Here is a 23,189-nt window from a genome sequence, read left to right on the forward strand (position 1 = left end):
GTCCTCCCTGGACTGACCTATCTCCTCCCTACCTCCCCACCTACACTCACCTTTACTGGCTCCATCCCCGCATCTTCGACCGGTCTGTCTCCTATCCACCTATCTTCTCCTCTATCCATCTTCTATCCGCCTCCCTCTCTCTCCCTATTTATTTCAGAACCCCCTTCCCCTCCCCCATTTCTGATGAAGGGTCTAGGCCCGAAACGTCAGCCTTCCTGCTCCTCTGATGCTGCTTGGCCTGCTGTGTTCATCCAGCTCTACACCTTGTTATCTCAGATTCTCCAGCATCTGCAGTTCCTACTATCTCTGTAGGACTATAACCTGGTGTCGTGTGACTTCTGACTTTGTCTACCCCAGTCCAACACTGGCACCTCCACATCATGGCATCCTCGAAGGTGGCAGGACGAAATCAGAAAATGGTTAGCACAACATTAGGGATCTTGCATTTCACAATGAGAGACATTGAGTACAAAAGCAGGGAAGCAATGTAGAACCTTTATAAAAGTCCAGCTTCAGCCATATTGTGACCACTTCTGGTCACTGCACTTTAGGAGGGATGTGAGGGTTCTCTAGAGTGTGTAGGGGAAGATTTTACGACAATTGTTCCAGGAATGAGGAATTTACCAACACTGGTTTGGAGAAACTTGGGTTCATTCGACTGAAAGGATCTCTAATAGAGGTGTACAAGATTGTGACAGATTCAAATAAGATGCCAAAAGACAGTTCCAATCACATTGTTCAAGGACGCATTTAGGATAACTGGTTGGCATGGATGATTTGGAACAAAGGGTCTGTTTGTGTGCTGTATGACTCTAGGACGGTGGGTTTAATGTTTTGGGCAAGGGTTGCAGGATGGAAATGATAGGAAGAACTTTCTTTACACAGTGATTGATCTCACCTCGAACATGCTGCCTATGAGAAGCTAGAAATGAAATTGGACAGGTACTGGAGAAAAATGAAGCTGGCAGGGTCAAGGGGATAGAGCAGGGAAATGGGACTAAATGGATTGTTCTGCAGAGAACCATCAAATAGCCTCTATAATTCAACTATGAACCTTCCTGTCTCCTTTTGGCAATTGATTCCCACCCCATTCCTTCTACAGTGCCAACTATGACTCAGCAGATAATACACGTGCCTCTGAGGCAGGAGGTCATGAGTTTGATTCCATTCCAGCAACCTAAGCTCATTATCTGGGATAGCACAAGCAGTGCAATGCTGTAGGTGGGCTGCATGGTCAGAGGTACTGCTTTTCCAATGAGACTTTACAAAGGCCTGTTCCTTCAGATTCACATAAAAGATCCCTTGATAGTATTTGAAGAAGAACAAAGCAATTTCCATTGAAGTTCTCGTCAATATTTATCCATCAATCACTTGAGGTGATGTGAGCATCAACACATTGTTGCTTGTGGGAGCTTGTTATGCTTTGTGTCTAGGTTTCCCTACACTACAACAGTGACTACATTTCAAGAAAGTATTTCATTGACTGTAAAGCTGAGGTGTTGACAAGTAGTTGTGTACCACAGCATCACTCATTCTGAAAGGGTGCCTCTGACGCAGTACCTTGCAGTGGTACCTGCATGATTTACAGTAAAACCTAATGAAGGGGTATATGTTTGTGTGTGCACTTTCTCTGGTTATTTTTTGTCTTCTGCCCGGTTTCAGATAAGGAAGCAGAATTCAGTGCCATTGCATAAGAGCATTAACGCATGACCGACACTGTCAGTGTGTAACAACTTGATAATGAGTCAGCCCTGCCATAGGTGAAAGTTTTGAAAATGAATGTCCCTGCACATGAGCCTTAACTGAATAGAATCATACGGCTCAGAAGAAGGCCATTCAACCCATTGTGTCTGGACATTTGAGTAAGTCATGCAGCTAGTCCCTCTGTCCATTTTCTTTCTATGAGATGCCAATGTTGGACTGGGGTGGACAAAGTCAGAAGTCAAACAGCACCAGGTTATAATCTATCAGGTTTATTAGAAATCACAAGCTTTCGGAGTGCTGTTCCTTCGTCAGCTCCGAAAGCTTGTGATTTCAAATAAACTTGCCGGACTATAACCTGGTCTCATGGGACTGCTGACATTTTCTTTCCCACAGTGCCTTTCAAATATTTATCCAATTGCCTTTTGAAAGTTCCTATTGAACTTGTTTCCACTGCCCTTTTAGGCAGTAGTTTCCACATCATAACATCTTGCTGTGTTTAAAAAAAATCTCCTTGTCTACCCCTCTGGTGCTTTTGCCAATGATCTTCTGGGGAAGCAGCAGCAGAGTGGTAGTGTCACTGATCTTATAATTCAGTTGTCAGGATAAATCTCCTTAAGAGATGGGCTCAAATCCTACAGAGGCAGTTAATGGAGTTTGAATTCAGCTAAAGAATCTAGATTGTAAAGTTCATGATAGTAATGTTGTCGGCAGGGCAGCATGTTGGCACTGCTGCCTCATGGCCCCAGGGACCCGGGTTCAATTCCAGCTTCGGGCAACTGTCTGTGTGGAGTTTGCACGTTCTCCCCATGTCTGTGCGGGTTTCCTCTGGATGCTCCAATTTCTTCCCACCGTCCAAAGATTTGCAGGTTATGTGGATTAACCATGGGAAATGTAGGGTTACGGGGATAGGGTAGGGGTGTGGGTCTGGTTGGAATGCTGTTCTTGATGGCCAAGTAGCCTGCTTCCACACTGTAGGGTTTCTATGAACTCTAGGACTCTATGAACATGCAGCTTCACGCTCTTAACTACATCGTGCATTTTCCATTTTAGGTTTCCATCTGCACACTGCTATGAGCCTTTCTGGAACATTCCAGTTGTGAGTTGTGCTTTGTAGATGGGTGGAGCAGGCTTTGGGGAGTCAAACTTGAAAAGTACAAACATGGGGGGGATTAATTGGAGAGCTCTTTCAAAGGGCTAACACAAACATGAAAGGACTAAATGGCCTCACCTAGCGTTATGTGATTCTACAGTCATCAAACTGCTCTTTGTCTCACTAATCCCTCTTTAAATTATAAGTTGGAATAGTGCAAATGGGCATAAAATTCAACATTTAAAAGGCTAGCATGTTTAAACTTTATGTCTCAAAGTCCACGGATGGAGCCTAACTGTGTAGGACGAAAATTTGGTAGAAATATGAAGTAAATATTGTTGCATTGGTTTTTAAAGTGATGATGGAAGTGAAAGCGTAGGTGTTCTATGTGAAGGAATGGAACCATCACTAAACATAACTCTACAAAAGGAAGTTATTCGGAAAAAAAACCTTCTAGGTTCATAAGTTGAAGTGGAAAAGCCAAGATGCTGGCTATAACATTTCATTTCTTGTTAAATAAGCAAATTGTGCCTTTGCATTCAAGAATAACTAACAAAATACCTTTGTTGAAGAACGAAGGGCCCAAAAGTCTTGGATTTATGCATGACAACCCAACTTTTTTATTATTCATTCACAGGATGAGGGCATCGCTGGCTATTGCTCATTCCTAATTGCTCAGAGGACAATTAAGAGTCCACCACATTGCTGTAGGTCTGTAATCACATGTAGGCCAGACCAGGTATGGATGGCAGTTTCCTTTTCTAAAGGACACTAGTGAACCAGATGTGTTTTCCTGACAATGAACAATGGATTCATGGTCATCCCTAGATTCCAGTTTTTCTTTTATTGAATTTGAGTTGCACCATCTGCCATGGTGGGATTTGAACCCAGAACATTCCTGGGTCTCTGGGTTAACAGTCCAGTGATAATACTACTGAGTCATAACAAAGCTTTTTTTAATGTGTAGACACTATTCTAACATTGGAAACGTAACTGACAATCCCACAAACAACGTTGTGATAATGTCCAGTTCATTTTTTTTCATGTTGCTTAAGGGATAAATATTGATCAGGATTTCAGGGGCAACTTCCTTGCTCCTCAAGGTAGTACTACAGGATCTTCTGCATGGGAGAGGTTGGGGCTTAGAATAGAAAACCAATCTCAAAATCCTAATGGCTCTGAGGTAGAACCTCCTGCTGTTATAGATTGAGAATGTCCCACATAAGGTTTCAGGTGAGCTGGTCTCAGTAGATGTGATAGTGTTGAAGGTCTTGGGATTTATAATCAGTCAGATGCATTGAGAATTAGAATTGCAAAAGTGGTCAAACTTGGATCCTTTGTTACTTATTATTCTCTTTGCAGCAGACTCTCTCTCTGCTGGTGCCTGTGATTATGGAAGTCTCATATGGACAAAGTACACCATGCAATTTTCAGTACACGTCAACAGTGCCTGCAGAAGACACCACAATTGTCTGTCGGAGACTTGATTGCTTGATTTATTGTTCTCACATGTACTGTGATAGAGTGAAAAGTGTTGTTTGCATGCTTGACAGGCAGATCGTACCATACAAAGTGCATCAGGGTAGCAGAATACAGTGTTACAGTGGCAGAGAAGGTGCAGAGAGAGATCAGAACTAACATTTGAGAGGTTCCTTCAAAACTGTGATGACAGCAGGGAAGAAGTTGCTCTTGAATCTGTTTGTACATGTATTCAAACTTTTAAATCTTTCACCCAACGGAAGAGGATGGAAGAGAGTATAACCGGGGTGGGAGGGGTCTTGGGTAAAGGGAAAGAAAACAGATAACATTCCTGTGCTGCTACTGAGCGTCTGGGAAGAGGGTGGACCTTACTGAAGGGGTGAATGGTCTCTTCCAGTTTCAAAGCACCTACATTCAGTTCTGAAGAAGGGTCACCGGACCCGAAACGTTAACTCTGATTTTTCTTTACAGATGCTGCCAGACCTGCTGAGCTTTTTTCTGCTTTTGTTCCTGATTTACAGCATCTGCAGTTCTTTATGTATTATTTATTTATTTACTTACTAATTTTATTTATTTATTATTTAACTCACTGCCACATCCTTTCTAGACATGCCCACCTTGAAGAAGTTCTGCTCCTCTCTCCGATGGGATTTCCATTCCGAACTTTTCTCTTGTCCACTGACATTAATTTCACTGTCACTCCTGGTGTTTGACCAGGTATTTGTAAAATCTTGTTTCCACAGCCATATCACATTCCTCAGTGACTGCTTCTGGCTCAGACTCCAACTCAAGTTTCATCCCTCCTGCTTTGAATCCACCCAGGATCACAGGTATCTCTGTGAAGTTCAACATTCCATAGACAGCTGCTCTCGCCTCATCCTGAGATCCACACTCAGTGCCATGCGGCGTCACATGCACACTCTCTACCTCTCTCTCCAACAGTATCGCAACACACTGGCTCGGGGTTGCACCACTCTGCAGTTCAATTTCATACTCCGGCTCATTTGCTGAGCTCACACAAACTTTTTCTTTTCCTTTCAGGCACCAAGGCCCACAAGATGCAACAACTCAGAGACACCCATGGCTCTCTGGCACCTTCCTCCACTCTCTTCGCTTTGACTCCACGCCGTCCCTCAACCCCACCTCCTGTCGGGTATTCACCATCCCTCTTAACCAGCTGCTCTCCAAAGCTGAATGTTCTGTACTCAGCAAAGGTCTCAGCTTTATCCCTCTGCATCCCCGCCTTAACAAATTTCGGGCGTGCCATGATGTTGAACTCTTTTCTGCCGTCTTCACCTGCATGCTCCTTTCTTTGGAAAAGAGTCCTCTCCCCATCCAACAGATCCCTTCGCCCAGTTCCAACACTGTCTCTACCTGGACCCCTCCCTCCAGCCTTTTACCTGCACTTGATCTGTTCATTGAGAACAGTCGATGTGACATTGGTCACCTCAATTTTTCTGTCCCCCTCACCCAATCCAATCAATCTCCCTCTGAAGTGACTGCACTTCAGTGATGCACTTAGATCCAACCCTGACTTTGTTATTAAGCCTGCCGATAAGGATGGTGCTGTTGTAGTCTGGCGTACTGACCTCTACATTGCAGAGGCTGAGCGCCAGCTCTTAGATACCTCCTCCTATCTTCCCCTGGACCATGACCCCACTGTGGCACATCAGGCCATTGTATCAACTACAGTAACTGACCTCATTTCATCTGATGATCTCCCCTCCACTGCCTCCAAGCTGATATTCCCCCAGCCCTGCACAGCTCGCTTCTACCTCCTTCCAAAAATCCACAAACAGGTCTGCCTGGACAGACCCATTGTTTCGGCCTGCTCCTGCCCCATAGAACCCATCTCTTCCTACCTTGACTCAGTCTTCTATCCCCTGGTCCAGTCCCTGCATATGTATATCTGTAATTCCTCTGACACTTTACGCCAGTTTCAGAATTTCCAGTTTGCAGGTTCCAGCCACCTCCTCTTTACCATGGATGTGCAATCCCTTTATACGTTAATTCCCCACTACGATGGTCTCAGGACTCTCCACTTCTTCCTGGAGCAAAGGCCTGAAACAACCCCACCCACCACCACCCTCCTCTGCTTGGCCAAGCTTGTCCTCACCCTCAACAACTTCTCATTTAAATCCTCCATTTTCTTCAGGTCAGACAGGTGGCCATGGGTACCTGTATGGGCCCCAGTTATGCTTGTCTCTTAGCAGGGTACGTGGAGCATTCCTTGTTCCAGTCCTATTCCAGCCCCCCACCCACAACTCTTTCTCCAATACATCAATGATATCATCTGTGCTGTTTCTCTCTCTCATCCGGAGTTGGAAAAGTTTGTCAATTTCGCTTCCAATTTCCACCCTGCCCTCACTTTCACCTTGGTCTATCTCTGATTCCTCCCTTCCCTTCCTCAACATCTGTTTCCATTTCTGTGGATAGACTGGCCACTAGCAATTCTGAGGAAGGATTGTCGGACCGAAATGTTAACTATGATTTTTCTTCACAGATGCTGCTAGACCTGCAACTTCTGTTTTTGTACATTCTTTACTGGTTGTCCCATTCTGAAAAAAAGGATGTTAGGATTTCTGTGTCTCCTTAATAAGGAAATGTTATCCAATGGTTCCTCCTCAGCGGGAGAGTCTGATCACACTAACTTCTCTTGCACGCATACCGTGCTGGACCACAAGAGCATAATGATACCAGCAGAGACATCCTTCAGCTATGAAATTGTGCACAACAAAGTTGCTGGTAGGTCAGTGTTGATGTGGGAAAGTCCCATCATGAGCAAGTCATGAGTCTGATATAATGTCTGGGCTGTTATGCTCTGATGGGACTTTTGGTTCTTTGGCTATTGGACGTCAAGCGAGTCTTCAAATGACAAACTCTCCTCCTCAGCCACCAGGCCTCCTGAGATTATAACTTGTGAATTAACAACATATGAATCAGGCATTCAAAAACGATGTTGGGGGAAGGGGATGTGTAGGTCAGGCAGTGGTGACTCATGAAGAATTTCAAATAAGGTTCTGTGTTGAATACACATTTGAAATATAAGTTCCAAATGTGCAGTGTAAACGAGAATCCGCACGCGCTGTTTCGGTAATGGGATGACTCTTGGTAAAGTACGACATCACGTCCACTTGCCATTTATTACAGTGATGAAGTGTACTTATACATCCACGGAGTAGAGAGAGAAAGCTCTCATTACTGATAACATCAAGTTTTGACCCAAATCTCAAACGTCCTTACTTTGCAAATATCGGTAATTTTCTCTCATGCAATGATTAAGCTGTCCACTTAGAAACAGTCATACAGCACAGAAACAGACCATTCGATCCAAATCGTCCATGCCTACCAGATATCCTAAATTAATCTAGCCCTATTTTCCAGCATTTGGCCCATATTCATCTAAAACCTTCCTATTCACGTACATATCCAGATGCCTTTTAAATGTTGTAATGGTACCAACCCCTACCACTTCTTCCAGCAGCTCATTCCATACATACACCACCATCTGCTTGAAAAAAATTGCCCCTTAGGACCCTTTTAAATCTTTCCCCGTCACCTTAAATCTATGCTGTCTAGTTTTGGACTTCCCCACCCTGGGGAAAAGACCGTGTCTGTTCACCTACTCATGCCCTTCATGATTTTATAAACTTCTATAAGGTCACCCCTCAGCCTCCGATGTTCCAGGGAGAATAGCGCCAGCCTATTCAGCCTCTCCCTATTACTTAAACCCTCCAGTCCCAGCAACGTCCTTGTAATTCTTTCCTGAACCCTTTCAAGTTTAACAATATCCTTCCTATAGAAGGGCAACCAGAATTGTACACAGCATTCTAAAAGTGGCCTCACCAATGTTCTTTACAGGTGCAACATGACGTCCCAACTCCTTTATTCAATGTTCTGACCAATGAATGAGCAGAAAAGTCCAGGCTGAGACACCCAGAGTCTGCACCAGAGGATCTGGAGACAAAACCTTACAGTTGTGATATTGAACTGAAGTCCCCTCTGCCGTTTCATGGGAAAGTAAATAAAACAAAAATCACCCAACTCCGTTCAAAAAAAGAGCCAGAACTTTCTAATTCCGTGACTTGTATAATACGGTCTGTCAATAAAGATCAGACAAAAAATGACCTATTCATAACTGTCTTGTTTGTGGAAGCTTGCATACATTACAATTGCCTGACTTCAACAGTGCCTCATGAGCTGTAAATTGTTTCAGGGTGTCTTAAGTTTGTGAAAGATATAATACAAATCTTTCTTCCTTTGACGAACCCTGTCATTTTCATAGAAGGATCCTGTACTGACTGTCCATTGACAAATGGATCTCACTTCGGGTAAGCAGGAAAATGCACTACTTAGGTCGTCATTCTTCCTTGATGAGGAGCTGAAGCCATTGAGCTTCATTATTTGAATGTCCCAAACCCCCATCCTCCACTTTCTGGAAGGATAAGTGTCATGTAAGGGCTTCACGACCCTGGAACAAACCTTGCAATCATGTTACAAAGCTGCATCTTACCGAGTATAAATGGCTGGAGTTGCACGACTCTGCATGTAGAATCAGTACAAGTGTATTTATGTAGCACCTTCCAAAACCTCAGGAAGTCCCAAAACTTCAGCTGTATAAAGCCCTAGGTAGGCCACACCTGATGACATTGAGAGCAGTCAGTTCAGAGTGCTGCATCTCAGGAAGGATATTTTGGCCTTGGAGAGTTCAATGAAGATATACCTGGACTCCAAGTGTTTGGATGCACGATGAGATTAAACAAACCAGGATTGTTATCCCTGGAATTCAGATGGTTTAGAGGTGATTTGATTGATGTCTTCAAGATATTAAGAGAAACTAATGGAAATAAACAGGGAGAAATAATTTCTCCTGGTTTGGGAGTACAGGGCCAGGGCTCACCATCTAAAATTTAGAACCAAACTTTTCAGGTGTGAAATTAGGAAACACATAAGTGCACTGAGTGTGGTGGAGATTTGGAACTCTTTTCCACAAATAATCGGTGCTTGATCAATTATTAATTGCAAAGTTGAAATTTTGATAGATTTTTGTTAATCAGAGGTATATAAAGTCCAGGTGGGTTACAGATCAACCATAATCTTAGTGGATGGTGGCACTGGATCAAAGGGCTGAATGGCCTCCTCCTGTTCCTATGTCCTTGAGCATTTTACAATTTGTTAAAAACTTTTGAAGGGTAGCTGCTAGTTAATGTGGAGAAAATGCAAGTGGAAAATGTAAAGTCTCCTGGCCTTGGCAGTTGAGAATGTCAGTGATTAGGGGACAGTATGTAGCCCACACTCTACATTTTAGACACTCCTGTAGTTTAGTGACAATCCCCCAGAGGGAATCGTAGGCCAATAGCACAGGCCACAGGCTATATACATCGTTTAGTCATACAGAGTGAGAACTGGAATTGAAATGTCAGCTCTCATCTCACCTACAGCTTGGACTTTCCCCAGTTAGTGTCTAACATCTCCTACATTCTAGTTTTGCTATTATGTGCCTCTTGCTAATCAGCTCAATAGAGTAGAAAGAAAGGACTTCCACTAATATAAAGCCTTTCACAGCATCAGAACTTCCCAAAACACTTGAGAGCCCCACTATTGCAGTGTAGTTCCGTAGGAAGCATTTGTGTATAGAAAGATCCCACAAACTTACAAATTGGAAAGTTAACATGACCAGATCATCTTCATTTTTAATGAATATCAAAATTAGGAGAAGAGTAGGCCGTTTGGCCCATCAAATGCCTGGTCTACTGCTGACAAGACCATGGCTGATTGTGGCTTCAACTCCCCATTCCTGACTGATCCCCAATAACCTTTGACTTATTCTTCCCACATCCATCCTGTCTAATCCCGTCAGGATTTTATTTGCTTCTATGAGATACCCCCGAATCTTCTAAATTCCAGTGAGTACAAGTACCATATGGTACAGTAATCTTTGAATAAACATAGCTCACTAATTATCTTTGGGTAACTTTGTGTTTGAAGGATAGAAAAAAAACGTAACTCTCATGTAGACAGCAGAGTTTGGAGCCATCACCCTTTATCCACCCTTAATCACCTTTGACATTCACTCTACGAGCCTCGACTCTCCATCTTCAGGGTCATTGTCTTGGCTCTTGCCACATTCCTGCTTCACCTCCCATCTATAGATATTGACCTTCCCTGTAGTAGTCCCTTTGTACCTCCCTCAAACCCTCACAGATGCACAACCCATCCTCCCTTGATCAGCCATGCTCCAAACACCTCACACTGCCAAACACCCACAATCTCAACGCATTGATGTCTCCTCTCTGGTGGGATCCCCGTGGGAAAAAGACAGCTCCTGCTTCATCATTGACCTTCCCTCCATCATAAGGTTGGAAGTGGGGACGTTCACCAACGATTGCACAAAGTTCAGCACCATTTGCAACTCCTCAAATACTGAAGCAGCCCACGTTCAAATGCAACAAGATTTGGACAATATCCAGGCTTGGGCTGGCAAGTAACAAGTAACATTTGCGCCACACAAATGCCAGGCTATGACCATCACCAATAAGAGACAATCTAACCACTACCCCTTGGTATTTAATGGTATTACCATCAATGAATCCCCCACAACATCCTGGGAGTTATCATTGACCAGAAACTCAACTGGGCTCACAATATAAATACAGTGTCTACAAGAGCAGGTCAGAGGCTAGGAGTACTGCAGCAAGTAACTTACCTTCTGACTCCTCAAAGCCTGTACATGAACTACAAGGCACAAGTCAGGAATGTGATGGAATATTCCCCACTCGCCTGGATGACTGCAGTTCCAAAAACTCTCAAGAAGTTTGACACCATCTAAGACAAAGCAGCCTGCTTGATTGATACTACATGCATAAACATTTGCTCCCTAGACCACTGACACTCAGTAGCAGCAGTGTGTACCATCCACAAGATGCACTGCAGAAATTCACCGAAGATCCTCGGACAGCATCTTCCAAACCTATGACCACTTCCATCTAGGAGGACAAGGGCAGCAGATACATGGGAACACCACCACCTTCAAGCCGCTCACCATCCTGACTTGGAAATATATCGTCGTTCCTTCGCTGCGGCTGGGTCAAAATCCTGGAATTCCCTCCCTAACAGCATTGTGGGTCAACCCGTAGCAGGTTAACTGCAGCAAGTCAAGAAGGCAGCTCACCACCACCTTCTCAAGGGCAACTAGGGATGGGCAACAAAATGCTGGCCCATCCAGCGATGCCCACATTCCACAAATGAATGAAGAAAAAGAAAGAGTGCCTTTGATTACTCATGACTCTGAACGTTCATGTTTCTTGTTTGTCACAGAGTTAATGACAAAGACCTCATTTAATGTGGTGAAAAGATGTCACAGTAAGTCTGCGTGACATGCTAATGCATTATAAAGTAGGTTCCTACCACTGGCTTCTGGAAAGCTCAATCTGCCACAACCTTAATTTTCCAACTTTACTCCCACTGTCGGGAAGCTGATACTTTGCCTCCCGCACAAATAGCACCATTGCCTGCCTATTTTCTTGGTGCTGTTAGTAAGACAAGACTTTTGTCAGGGTCACTAGCTGTTGGAATCTCTGACGGAGGCAGTGACATCGTAATATTTCTAGCCTGGCCTAAAGCTCTGGGGATGTGGGTTCAAACCTCACCTTGGCAACCAGAGAAATTTAAATTTCATTCATAAAAACCTGGTTTTGAACAGTATTCTCATAAAAGTGACCATGAAAACCATCATTGATTGGCGTGAAAACCCATCTGGTTCACTAATGTCCTTTAGGGAAGGAAATCTGCCGTCCTTGCCAGATCTGATATTGCTTTCATTGCTCTGACCTTTGAGTATAAGAGTTGGGATGTCATGTTGAGGTGGTACAGGACATTGGTGAGGCTTCTTCTAGAGTACTCTGTCCAGTTCTGGTTAGCCTTGTTATAGGCAGGGTAATATTAAACTGGAGAGGGTTCAGTAGAGATTTACCAGGATGTTGCTGGGAATGGAGGGTGTGAGTTATAGGGAGAGGCTGGATAGGCTGAGAGTTTTTTCATTGGAATGTAGGTTGAGAGGTGACCTTATAGAGGTTTATAAAACCATGAGGGGTATAGATAAGGTGAATGGCAGATGTCTTTTCCCTAGGTTGGGGTATTCAAGACTAGGTGGCACATTTTTAAGGTGAGAAGAGAAAGATTTAAAAAAGACATGAGGGGCATTTTTTTTTTACACAGAGAGTTGTCCATGTGTGGAATGAATATCCAGAGGAAGTGGTGGATGTGGGTACAGTTACAATGTTTAAAAGACATTTGGATAAGTACATGAATAGGAAATGTTTGGAAGGATATGGGCGAAGCACAGGCAGGTGGGACTAGTTTAGTTTGGGATTATGGTTGGCATGGACTAGTTGGACCGAAGGGTCTGTGTCCGTACTATATGACTATGATTCCACATGCTACCCTAGACCCATTGAAATGCCTGAGCTTGCCACTCAGTACAAAGGCAGTTAGGGACAGACAACAAATGCTGGCCTTGCCAGTGACACCCACGACCCACAAAAGAAAGAGAAACAACTATTTATTTTTACACAATTTTCCTTTCTACGATCAAATGGAATCCCTTGCAAAAGTGGTCATGTGGTTAGAAACATTAGGTTTTTTAGAAACAACAGGTGCCGGTTAGCATTTGTGGTTTGTTGGCAGGTTTTACTCAGTGGTTTGTGTGTGTGTGTGTTTGCATATGTGCGTGTCTATGTGTGCGTGTGTCTGTGTATATGTGCGTGTCTGTCTGTGTCTATGTGTGTGTGGGTGTATGTGTGTATGTGTGCCTATGTGTATGTGTGTCTGTGTATGGGTGTATGTATCTATGCGTGTATGTGTGTGTGTGTTTAGGGTCAAATCTTGAACCTGGAAGGTATGTATCACATTGGGTCATTACCACGGCAACCAGGCTAGCTCTTGGCCAACTAGACCGATAAGTGGTATTTTCTCTGTTGAGATATTCCATTGACTCATCTGTCTGCTCTTAATTTAGTTCTTATTTTCCAAGCCCCCACTGGCTCTTCACCACAAAATGGAAAAAAAGAAGTATCATGAAAATATTTCACAGTTTTCAAGAATTTCCAGCTGCAGATTCATAATGGATTGTTTTAAACTTTTGTGTTGATTTTTTTTGTCTGTCTACACCTACACATCTGACTACAGAAAGTCACAAAGGTGTCACAGGTTCAGTGTGTGGGAGATAGCAGCACAAAAAAACCAGCTCGATTTCCTGTTTGTTGTTTAGGTTGTACAAGTATAGGCAGCCTTGGGTTTGACTGCTTAACCTTAGTACTGGATCAATGACAAATCAGAGCAGCTCGCATTGGACACATAGCCTCGAATCAGGCCATTTGACCCAACCAGTCCATGTTGGTATTTAAGCTCCAACTGAGGCTCCTCCCAACATCCAAATCTATCGTTGTCATCCTCAATTATCTTCTCCCACATGTACTTATCCAGCTGTCCCTTAACAATACAGTTCACTTCACCCACTCTCTGCAGGAACACATTCTGAGTAAAGAAGTTTCTTCTGAATTCTGGATTGGATTTCTTGGGGCCTATTGTATATTGACGGCCTCTCGTTATGCACTTCCCCACAACAGAGAACCTTCTCTCTGTGTCCACTCTGAATCATAAAAGTGTGGCGGTGCAGTAGGACACCATTTGGCCCATCTAGCCTGTACCACCTCGTTACGTGGTGTCGGTCTCTTGCTTTTCCCCCGCCCCCCATAGCATTGCTCATTTTTTTTTATTTTAAAATGCCTCAACTGAACCTGCCTCCACCACTCGATCACAAACCTTCATTGTTTTGCAGACCTCTGTTACCTCATGTTTTCAAGAGAGAAAAAACAACCTGTCAATTATTTCCCGATGTATCTGGTCACATTTCTGGTTCATATCTTTGTAAATTTTCTCTGCATCATCTCCACTGTAATCATTTCCTTTTCAAAATACAGCAAACAGATCTGCAGGCGGTAATCTTAACTAAGGCCTAAACAAGCTCAATACAGATTTAGCATAATTTCCTTACTCCAATCGCAGCCCTCCAGAAGCAAGGCCTGGAATTCGTTTTTCCTTTTTTTCATAACTTTACTAACCTGTGATGCAACTTTTAGTCACTGATGTATTTATCCAAGAACCCTTTGTTCCTCACCTAGATTCACATCTTCCAGGTAGTAAGCAAACTCTTTATTCTTCCTTTGAAGATAGTCTAAACTCACATTTATCTGTGTTTCTGATGCCCGGGCACACATGGAAAATATCATCTGACGGATTCCATTTACGTACAAACAACGATGGACTGATCTGCACCAGTCAATCTCTCCCGCGCAGTTGTGATCCTGTTTTATCGTAACCCACACGCCTCCTGCTGCCATCCAAAAAATCCCAGGAGAGGCAAAATCACAGGTTAAAGCTCAGGCCAGTTTTTTGGAGAAACGAAAAGGTCTGGCCAATTCCTCTCCAACACACCTAGGTGATTGAAATCAACCAGGGAAATCCCAAGATATATCAATCTTAGAACGTTAACTCTGTTTCTCTCTGTATAGATGATGCCAGGCCTACTTTGCAGCACTCTTTTTTTTTGATTCCAGGAAACCATTTGGCCCTATCTTTGGTAACAGGTCACCCTTAGTCAGTAACAAATCTAGCCCTTGAAGGGCTTCAAGGTTTTGTCATCCATGGCTCAAGAAGCCACTCTTTATTTTGGCAGTCCTACTACTCTCTGAAAATAGAACAATGCCCTGCTATCCTACTTCGGTTAACCTAAAACTGTGACCACCCCTCTTCCCTAACCTACTTCATTAGATAAAACTGTGATCAGAAGTGCATTCTGTTATTGAATATCGCTGAAAGGAAAGACTTGGGATGAAAGGGTCATCATATGAGGGAACGTTGAACAGATTAAGCCTGCATCTATTGGGGTTTAGAAGAATGAGAAGCAATCTGATTGAATCATAGAATCCCTATGTGTGGAAGCAGGCCATTCAGCCCATCGATTCCACAACAATCCTCCAAAGATCATCCCATGCAGACCCACCCCCCAACCCTATTCCTGTAATCCTGCATTTCCCATGGCTAGTCCACCTAGTCTGGTACATCCCTGGACACTATGGGCAATTTAGCATAGCCAAACCATCTAGCCTGCACATCTTTGGACTGTGGGAGGAAACCCGAGCACCTGGAGGAAACCCACACAGACACAGGGAGAACCTGCCAACTCCACACGGGCAGTCTCCCGAGGCTGAGATTGAACTCAGGGTACCTGGCACTGTGAGGCAGCAGAGCTAACCACTGAGCCACTGTGCCACCCTTTAAGATCTTGAGAGGATTGGATAGGGTGAATGTTTTGTGGGAAAAAGAGGTCATAATTTAAGGATGAAAGGACTCACTTTGAAGAAAGAGATGAGGAAAGTTTTCTTTAGAGATCAGGAGCTGAGTGGCCCTGGTAAAATGCATCGCATCAGTGAGAAAGTTATCGCTAAGCAAGTGCTGCTTGGTAGCACTGTCAATGACCTCTTCCAGTACTCTACTAATGGAATGACAGCAAACTGATGGGATATTATTGACTGGGTTGGATTTGTCCTGCTCTTTCTATACAGGGCGTACCTGGGCAATTTTCCCCATTGTTGGGTAGAGATCAGCATTGTAGCTGTACTGAAACAGCTTGGCTAGGGGCATAGCTAGTTCTAGAGCACAAGTCTTCAATACCATTGCTGAAGTATTGTCATGGCCCACAGCCTTTGCATACCCAGTCGCTACAGCCATTTCTTGATATCACACCGAGTGAATCAACTTGGACTCAAAGTTTTATTGCTGGCTTGTTCGGAAGAGGCAGTTCAAGACAGTCCCTGTGTCATTAATCACATGGCTCTAGGCTCAATGGAGGCCTTGAGCACATGAGCAGAGATGGCAGTATTGAGGAGGTCTTTGATATGAGACATTACACTAAGTGTGCCTATACAGATAGCAATTGAGAGACTGGAGAAGTGGCATTCATTCTCCTTGGGCATGAAAGGTCAAAGGCGATTTAATGGCAGAGTTCAAAATGATGAAGGGATTTTCATGGAGTAAATGAGGGAAAACTCTTTCCCAGCAACTGCATCATCGGTAACAGAAAATTAGGATTATCGGTAAAAGACGCCATGGGAGAATTTTTCTTAACACAGTACGCTGTTGTCATCTGGAATTTGCCTCCTGAAAGGGCAATGGGAGCTGATTAAATCAGAGGTTTCGAAAGAGAATGGGATATATAAACAAGAAGGAACACTCTGTAGGGCTGTGGGGAAAGAGCAGGGAGAGTGGGACTAATTGAATAGCTCTTTCAAAGAGCTGACAGAGGCACGATGGGCCAAATAGCCTCCTTTCATGTTGTTTGATTCGAGTGAAAGTCTGCTCAAACGTCAAGGGGATTTCCCCATGTATCTCAACCACAAACCTCCTTCAACCAAAATCATAAAAACAGAGCATTAAACAGAGTTAATTATCCTATTGTTGGCCACAAAATATCCATTCCATTTCCCTACATAACAACAGTGGCTGCATCTCTTTGACTGACACATCTTGGGAAGGCCACATGCCAAACCCAGGGGATTTTCCAGTTCATTCCCAAAGTAGCCATTTGAAGCCATTTGCAGATATGGGAGAATTATAAACTGCAAACACTTGGAAGTAACTTGAAATTAATAGGCCAGCACTGTGGTTAGCACTGCTGCCTCACAGCACTTGGGACTCCAAGTTTGATTCCACCCTCAGGCGACTGTCCGTGTGGAGTTTGCACGTTCTCCCTGTGTCTGCGTGGGTTTCCTCCGGGTGCTCCGGTTTCCTCAAACAGTCCAAAAATGTGTAGCTCGGGTGGATTGGCCGTGCTAAATTGCTGCATAGTGTGCAGGCTGGGTGGGTTAGCCCTGGGAAATGCAGGGTTATGGATAGAGTAGGGGGTGGGTCTGGGTGGGATGCTCTTTGGAGGGTCATGTGGACTCGACAGGCTGAATGGCCTGCTTCCACACTGTAGGGATTCTATAATTCTAATTGCCTACTTAGGCATGGAAAACAGAAGGATTAATGGAAAAAAAATAAAATAAACTAAAACATTTCTGATGAAGGGTCATTGGACTCGAAATGTTAATTCCATTTTTCTCTCTCCACAGGTGCTGCCAGACCTGCTGAGTTTCTCCAGCAATTACTATTTTTGTTTCAGAAAGGTCAATTGGTTTGCTTCATGAATTTTTTTTTTAAACCTTTTTCTTGGGATTTCCTCTCCCTCCCTAATTGTTTTGACCCTATGGCCAGGTATTGCTCACTGCAGTAGCTAAGTGTGAGCTGTCACTATAAGTGACAACTGTTTTTTAATATGATCATGGGATTTAGGCATCACTGGCTGGACCAGATTTTATTTTTCCCATTCGTAATTGCCCAGAGGGCAGTCAAGAATCAACCACATTGCTGTGAGTTTGGAGTCATGTGTAGGCCAGACTAGGTAAGGTAGGCAGATTTCATTCCCTAAAGGATGTTGGCAAACCAGATGGATTTTAATAATTACTGAAACCAGTTTAAATTCTAGATTTTCTCAAGTCATTTAATTTTAATTTCAGCAGTAGCTGTGGTGTGGTTTGAACCTGTGTGCACCAAAGCATTATGCTTGGGTCTCACGATTGCTTGTCCAGCCACACTACACACCGTGGAAAGCAGCTCAGAGCGTTCCTGTTCCCTCCCTGAATCCACATTCATGAAGCATCTGGTAGGGGGAGCCACCCAAGAACTGCAGTGACCATCAACACAGGGCACCGTGGAGTGAGTTTGCCATGACAGTGTTGGCAATTCTAAGATGTAAGGATTTCTTGCATCTCACCTAGACACTCCTACTTAATGGATACCCCCCAAACTCCAACTTGGGAGTCCACTGGACACACCAGGTCTCTTATTGCATGGGTTACAGAATCCCAAAAAAATCTTACACCATTCCCCTCTCACCCCAACTCGTGTAGGTGGAACAACACTACAGCACTAGTGTAAAGATGACGATGTAACCACTTGTCACACTGTTAATCACCCTATGAGCCCTGTTATGGATCAGACCAGACCCCCTCAAAATATGTTAAGAAGATAGCCTAGACCCTAACTTTTTCTTATTTTAAAGGTAAATGTAAGATTCTGTGTTCCAGATACAATTCAATTGGTCAAGCTACCAGATTTGAAGCAAAACACAATTTATTCATACACGCTAGTTAAAATACAACAAAGGAAAGAATAAAGAAATTAATTGGCTTAGCCGTAACTCTATTGGAAAAATAAACAGAATAAGAGATTAGTTAGCTACTAAACAGTAACTGTTCAAATATAGTAACATCCAATAAACACGTGCTTGGCAAAGGCAAATTCAGAAAAACAGATTATTTCACATGCAACTCCTGCAGCAGGAAGAGAACCCCCAGCTTTTAGCTGTAAAAATACAGTTTCGACTCTTCAAGACCCCAGCTACAACTGCTATTGAAAAACTAAGAAGCTAAAAGTGCTGGTTCTATGGAAGTTTGACCACACCCATCCAGGCTGTTTCTACTATTCTAACTTTAAAAAACAGCTCCAAAGCCTCACATGCTCTTTACTTTACAAGTTTTCAATAGACATCTCGACAATTGTGTCTTCAAAACCTTTGTTTGAAAACAAACAGGATAAAAATAACCTCTTAAAGCCACAGTGTCATCACAGTCCTTTCATTCCTCTCAAAGAGAGGAGCAAAGATTAAAAACGTGGATTTATATAGCACCTTTCATAGCAACTGGCCATATAATGGGTTAAGAGATTTTGATGTGTGGCCACCGCTGTAATGAAAGAAAAGTGGCCATGATCATGCAAATAGCAAGCCCCCCACAATGTAATCATAAGCTAATAATCTCATTTTTATTGAGGGATAAAGGGTACCAGGGAGGACTACCCTGTTTTTCTCTGAAATAACAACCAAGGACATCTTCTATTTTCCTCCAAGCAGGCAGCTGAAATCCCAGTTTTAACCGAGATCAGAAATGGGAATATTGAGCCACTCCAACCCTTTCCCCTAGGTTGAGATCAGCTGACGTTAGGAGCCAAGCAGAGGGAAATCTGTTCATGCGAGTTGGTGTCAATACCATCATTCAATGGCTATCAGAGTGACATGTGGCTGAAGCTTTCTGTCTCACACTCATCTGGACCAAGGCAAGAATGCCAAGTTACAAGTAATCACAACATCCTGACTCTCCAAAGCCTGTCCATCATTACAAGGCACAAGTCAGGAGAGTGATGGAATACTCCCCACTTGCCCTGGATGACTGCAGCTCTAACAACACTCTAGAAGCTCAACACCATCCAGGACAAAGCAACCAGCTTGATTGGCACCACATTCATAATCCATGGGCTGAATGGCCTGCTTCCACACCGTAGGGAATCTATGATTTATGATTAAGCATCCAATCACTCCAACACCAACGCTCATTAGCAGCAGTGTGTACTACCTACAAGATGCACTGCAGAAACTCACCAAAGATCCTCAGATCTTCTAAACCCATGACCACGTCCAAACTGGAAAGACAAGGGTAGCAGATATACGGGAACACCCCCACCTTCAAGTTCCCCTCCAAGCCTCTCACCATCCTAACTTGGAAATATATTGCTGTTCCTTCAGTGTCGCTGGTAAAAATCCTGGAATCCCCTACCTAAGGACATTGTGGGTCAACCCACAGCAAGTGGACTGCAGCAGTTCAAGAAGGCAGCTCACCAGCACCTTCTCAAGGGCAACAAAGGACGGGCAATAAATGCTGGCCCAGCCGGTGTCGCCCATATCCCAGAAATGACTATTAAAAAAATTTTAAACTAGAGAGCAGAGTGTTGAGAAGCTAAATTGACTTGCCAACCAATCACCACCCTTGTGTGGTACAAATTGTTGTGTTTATATGAAATTCGGCATTCTCGCGTGGGTCCTGATGATGTTTACAATTCTGGTACACTGCTTTCACTCTGTCATTGAAACAGCTGCAGCAGGGGGCCAGTTATAAAAAAAGTTCTCTGGGTGGGAGATTGCCCCAAATGAAAGACATGCATTTGGAAAGTACCTTGGCACATGCCAAACTGCTTTACAGACTGTGAAGTCCTTTTTGAAATATAACCACCACTGTAACGTAGGAAACATAGCAAGGTCCAAAAACTAGCACTCGCTAAAATAGTCATTATTTTTAAGTGTTAGTTGAGGGTGAATTTTGACCCCAGGACTTCAGGGAAAACTCCTCTGCTATTCTTCCAACCAATGGCCATGGGATCTTTTACATCCACCTGAGAAGACAGGCAAGTTTTAACATCTCAAAGGAGGATAGCAATTCTGACAGTACAACATGCCCTTCTTTCCAGCAGTGGGACTGTCAGCCTGCATTTAGGCACTAAAGTCTCTGGAGTGGGATTTGCTTTTTAATTCATTCACGGGATGAGGGCATCACTAGCCAAGCAGCATTTATTGTCCATCCCTAATTGCCCAGAGGGCAGTTAAGAGTCAACCACATTGCTGTGGGTCTGGAGTCACTTGTAGGCCAGACCAGGTAGGGATGGCAGTTTCCTTCCCTAAAGGGCATTAGTGAACCAGATGGGGTTTTCCCAACAATCGAATTTGACCTATAACCTTTGACTCGGGATTAGAGCACAAGTCACTAAACTATAATGCATGTCCTTCCATTCTATACTAGTAAAGTATCCCTATAACAAATAGCAGCATGGTTTCATGTGTATGTGTCTGTGTGTGCGTGTGTGAGGGGGTGTGTGTGTGTGTGCGTGTGTGTATGTGTGACTGTGTGCAAGTATGAAAGAATGCTATTTGTGTGAGAGTCTGAGTATGTGAGAGCGTGTGTTTGAGAATATGTGTGTGTGAGAACGTGTCTGTGTATGTGACTCAATGTCTGTAATTGACAGTGTGTCTGTGTTTGATTTAGTGCCTGTTTGTGTGCGTGAGGGTCTGTGTGTGAGAGTTAGTATTTGTATGAGAGTTAATGTCCATGTCTGTGGGTGTGTGTGTGTGGAAATGTGTGTGACTGTGTGTGTGAGTTAGTGTCTATGTGTGAGAGTGACTGTCCATGGGTGCGTGTTTGTGAGTATATGTGTGACAGTCTGTGTATGTCACTGTCTGTATGTGCAGATGTGTATGTGAGTTAGTGTCTGTGTGTGAGGGATAGTGTGTGTGTGTGTGTGTGTCTGTGTGTCTGTGTCTGTGTGTGTGTGTGTGTGAGAGAGAGAGAGAGTTAATGTCCATGCCTGAGGGTGTCTGCCTGTGTGAGTCTGCAGATTTACAGTTGGAAATTCATGGTGGGAAATGTTTCTGCACTGGAAGGGGAATCCTCACTGATTTGAGAAGTGAAAGGGGCTTTACAACCCCAAGCTGAATCACTTTGTCACATCAAACAGCCCCAGGGGACAGAGAATCACCCCTCCCACATGCACATGAGCCTGACATCTTTGCTCCTTCAGTGAACTTCTCTCTGACATTTTTTGAATCAAGGGGCTTTTCTTCATAAAATAACTGCATCATGGCGCCAAGGGGTTTATCAAGGGTTAAACCCCTGCCTTGTCGACTCATGCATATGGACTGAGAATATCCCACAGCGTCATCACACTCTCCCAGTGCCCCTTCCCATCAACATTCCTTCATCTACCAATTCCACTAAATCTTACAAGATGGTCACCATCGTCAAGGGAGTAGGCGCTGAATAAATAAAAATAACATACAGAAATCTGAAAGTTCAGTTTACATTCAGAGGACAATGAGAAACTAAGAGTGGGAGTTAGATAACAAAAGCACATCAATCCCACTGCGTTCAACAGCTTTCATTGATACAATTTAAGAACATAAGAAATTGGCCCATTTGGCCCATCTAGCCTGCTCCACCATTCAATACGATCGTGGCTTATCTTTCTGTGAACTCAGCTCCACTTACCCGCCTGCTCACCATAACCCTTAATTCCTTTACTGTTCAAAAGTCTATCTTTGCCTTAAAAACATTCTATGAGGAAGCCTCAACTGCTTCACTGGGCAGGGAATTCCACAGATTCACAACTCTTTGGCTGAGGAAGTTCCTCTCAACTCAGTCCTAAATCTTCTCCCCCTTATTATGAGGCTATGCCCCCTGGTTCTAGTTTCACCCAACACCAGGTTGCAGTTCAACAGGTTTATTTGAAATCACAAGTTTCCAGAGACCTGCCCCTTCATCAGGCTCCTTCTCCTGAGACAGCATCTATTGCCCGTCCCTAGTTGCCCCCTTGAGAAGGTGGTGGTGAGCTGCCTTCTTGAACCACAGCAGTCCATGTGCTGTAGGTTGACCCAGGGGGAAAAAAATTCCAGGATTTTGACCCAGTGACACTGACGGAGAAATGATATATTTCCAAGTCAGGATGGTGAATGGCTTAGAGGCGAACTTGCAGATGGTGGTGTTCCCATGTACCTGCTGTCCTTATCTGTCAAGATGGAAGTCGTTGTGGGTTTGATAGAACATAGAACATAGAACATTACAGCGCAGTACAGGCCCTTCGGCCCTCGATGTTGCGCCGACCTGTGAAACCAATCTGAAGCCCATCTAACCTAAACTATTCCATTATCATCCATATGTTTATCCAATGACCATTTAAATGCCCTTAAAGTGGGCGAGTCTACTATTTTTGCAGGCAGGGCATTCCACGCCCTTACTACTCTCTGAGTAAAGAACCTACCTCTGACATCTGTCCTATATCTATCACCCCTCAATTTAAAGCTATGTCCCCTCGTGCTAGCCATCACCATCCGAGGAAAAAGGCTCCCACTGTCCACCCTATCTAATCCTCTGATCATCTTGTATGTCTCTATCAAGTCACCTCTTAACCTTCTTCTCTCTAACGAAAACAGCCTCAA

General features: G+C 43.8%; 1 long non-coding RNA gene across 1 annotated transcript in view; it reads left to right on the forward strand.

Moving 5' to 3' along the window:
• The window catches only part of LOC125487281, a 20,010-nt gene extending 11,610 nt beyond the window's left edge, over positions 1-8,400 (forward strand). The window contains exon 2 of the long non-coding RNA XR_007265775.1: positions 8,135-8,400. This is a non-coding gene — a long non-coding RNA (uncharacterized LOC125487281). The remainder of the gene's footprint in view (positions 1-8,134) is intronic.
• The last annotated feature ends 14,789 nt before the right edge of the window (positions 8,401-23,189 follow it).

The sequence above is a fragment of the Rhincodon typus genome, chromosome 39, assembly GCF_021869965.1.
Source record: "Rhincodon typus isolate 14 chromosome 39, sRhiTyp1.1, whole genome shotgun sequence".
Lineage (NCBI taxonomy): Eukaryota > Metazoa > Chordata > Chondrichthyes > Orectolobiformes > Rhincodontidae > Rhincodon > Rhincodon typus.